Source organism: Nematolebias whitei, chromosome 9, assembly GCF_014905685.2.
Source record: "Nematolebias whitei isolate Nwh7 chromosome 9, NemWhi1, whole genome shotgun sequence".
NCBI lineage: Eukaryota > Metazoa > Chordata > Actinopteri > Cyprinodontiformes > Rivulidae > Nematolebias > Nematolebias whitei.
The window spans coordinates 52,400,160-52,403,359 of NC_056506.1; the positions used below are offsets into that span (position 1 = coordinate 52,400,160).

The following is a 3,200-nucleotide window of genomic DNA, read 5'->3' on the forward strand; positions in this document are numbered from 1 at the left end:
GGGGGGGGGGGCGACACTGTTCAGTGATTTGTAGACATACAGGAGTATTTTGAACTGGATTCGAAGGTGAACTGGGAGCCAGTGCAGTGAGGCCAAAACTGGTGTAATGTGCTCTCTTTTGCCTGTACTGGTTAAAAATGGGGCTGCTGCATTCTGGACCAGTTGTAGTCGTGCAATGGAGGTCTGACTGATACCAAACAGGAGCGAACTGTAGTAATCGAACCTAGATGTTATGAATGAATGTATTACTGTCTCCAGGTTGTCTTTGGACAGTATGGGCTTCAGCTTAGACAGTCGCCTCAGCTGGAAAAAAACTGGATTTAACAATCATGTTTACATGACTGTTAAGTTTCATGGAAGGATCCATTATCACTCCCAGAGTGATAACAGGCTAACAGCAGATTAATAATAAGCGAATAACAGGCTAATAACTGGTAAATAATAGGTTAATGACATGTAAATACCAGGCTAATAACAGGCCAGTAACAGGCTAATATGTTAATAACAGGCTAATATGTTAATAGCAGGCTAATATGGTAATCACAGGCTAATAATAGGCTAATATGTAAATAATAGGCTAATAACATGTAAATAACAGGCTAATAACAAACAGGCTAATAACAGTCTAATAATAGGCTAATAACAGGTTAGTCATTTCCAGGATCTGGTACCTGACCCAGCAGCTTGTAGAACCTCCTTCAGCAGCAAAACTCTCAGTGGTTCTCTGTGGGACTTCATCAGTCCCTCTCCTGGTTCTGGAGGAACTCTGGTCCACTCAGTGACTGGCAGGAGCCCAAAGCACCTGCTGAAAGCTGGAGCTGTTCACTGCAGTGCATTCTGGGTAAACAGAAGGGCGTTTGGTCCAGAAGTGTTTCTCTCTTGTGCTGCCATGTTGTTTTCAGAGAGGCTCCCAAAAAGCCATGACCTTCGACTTGCTAACTGACGACTGTGGAGTCTGAGATGGAGCTCGTTTCTTTGAGCACTGCACTGTGTGACCTTCAGGGGGAATCAGCTGTGAAGATTGTCAGCTGTCTTCAATGTTTTCCACTCGTGAAAAATCTCTCTGATGGCCTTTGATTCTTCTGGGCAGCAGCAGGTGATTCTCTGAGGTCATTGCTGATGTCTCTCCATCTTGGTGTTGTGTTAACACTCACCTGCATGCTCTAGAACTGCAGAATCTCCTGAGGAGGACGTTTAATAAAAACTGACTCTGTGGAACCTGTTGGCTGTTTCTGTTCACTAAAGGTTAGATTTAAATGATTAGTTAGATAAACCTAACCTCAGCTTTAGCAATATGAAACCTCAGCTGAGAACTGTAATTAGCCTGTTATTAACCTGGGATTAGCCTGTTTGCTATTAGTCTATTATTTACCTGTTATTAGCCCGTTATTACCTTTTATTAGTCTAATATTTACCTAGGGCTGAGTACTGAACCGAGGTTCTTTTATCGCACCAACCGAACTGCACCGGTCGTGTTTGGATTGAAATATCACTCTTTTTTTGATGTAAAGTTTCGGTATCGGCTGTAACGTGTCACGTGGTTTCAGCAAGAAGGCATGTAAAACACAGACACATGACAAACTACGTGTTTACAGCCAGAGCTGTATAGAGCTGCCGTACCTAATCTATGTATAATGTATGTCTATGGTGCTGGTGACGCCCACAGACGGGGTTCACGTGTGCAGCGTGTGTGTTGTCGAACGGCTTTAATTTACGAGTGGAAAGTTGCTCCGTGTTTGTCTTTAAGGGGGACAGCAGCCTCCCCCCCCCCCCCTCAGCATTGAAGTCAGCCTGTGAGTGTTAGAGAGCATGAACTACATGATTCATTATCTCCATGACCTGACTCGTCTTCATCAAAGAACTCCCAAGGACTGCTCTGTGTCTATGTTTCAGCTGGTGAGTTTACGTTTAACGTTACTGCAGCTTAACACGTACATTGCGGTGAATTAAACTAGAATCCATGTAACGCTAACTTTAAGATATTAGTGTGTAAATTTATTTTATGAATATCTACATAGCTAGCTAAACTCAGAAGCTAACTAAAGATTGACAGTAACAGATAAATCTTAGCTTGTAAAACTGCTCATCCATCCAGTCAGCTGCTTAAACAGTTCACTAATGTTCACTGTTTATGTTAATGTTCTCCTCACAGGAGGTTCTGACCCAGATATGAGGACAGACAAAAGTGAGGTGGGGGCCACAGGACAGTCACAGACTTTGTTGTTAAAAGTTTGCTGTCGTTCTACAGTGGAGCTGCACGGTGGAGGTAAATTAAGCTGTAAAGGATGTTGTTGACCAGTTAAACCAGTATCTCTCAGCCTAGTTAATGTTTTTGATCAATAATAACACAACCATGTTATTGTTGATGTTTTGTTCTCATGTCAATTAGAGAGATGATCAGAGCCCTAAACCCCAGAGAACCCCAGAGAAGATTCAGGCAGAGACACAGAGGTGCAGAAGTCTGCATCAACCCTAACCTCAGTGAATTCAGTGACCTGCTGGTGGAATGTGAGGGACAATATGTCAGTGCTGTCAAACTGACAACCAGGTATCTGTGTGCAACAAGCATCATCCACACCCTCAGAGTGAACATGTTCTACTGCTGGAGACTAGGAATGCGCGATATAAACGGTACACGGTAGAAACAATAGAAATTTAGCCTACGATAGAGATCTGACTTCTACCGGCTAACCGCAGTAATGCTGTGTCTGAAGTAAAATCAGAGTTGTCAGTTTAATCGTTACTTTTTTTAGTTGAAAACTGTCCATAAGTGGCGTTAAACGAACGTTAGTGTTTACACGAACGTACAAGATGCATACAAAGCCGAACCCCGCCCCCACCTAGGACTGTCAGACCACATCTCAATCTTCCTGGCTCCTGCTTACATGCCCCCGCTGAGACGCTCCAGACCGGTACAAAAGAAAGTTAAATGCTGGATCCAGGACAGTGGCCCCATACTGAGAAATTGTTTTGACCGAACAGACTGGCAGGTTTTCAGAGAAGCTGCTGAAAATGGAGGTTCGCTTGATCTTGACCAATACACATCCTCAGTTCTGGGTTACATTAGTACATGTACTGACACCGTCTCCACTATCAGAAATGTTAAAAGCTACCCAAACAGAAAACCTTGGCTGAATGCAGAGGTGCGTACCCTGCTGGAAGCCAGGAACACTGCCTTCAGGTCTGGAAACTCAGAGGAG

At 43.6% G+C, this 3,200-nt stretch overlaps 1 protein-coding gene across 1 annotated transcript in view; it reads left to right on the plus strand.

Moving 5' to 3' along the window:
- The window catches only part of amph (amphiphysin), a gene marked incomplete at its 3' end in the record, with an annotated part of 130,644 nt that overhangs the window by 4,066 nt on the left and 123,378 nt on the right, over positions 1–3,200 (plus strand).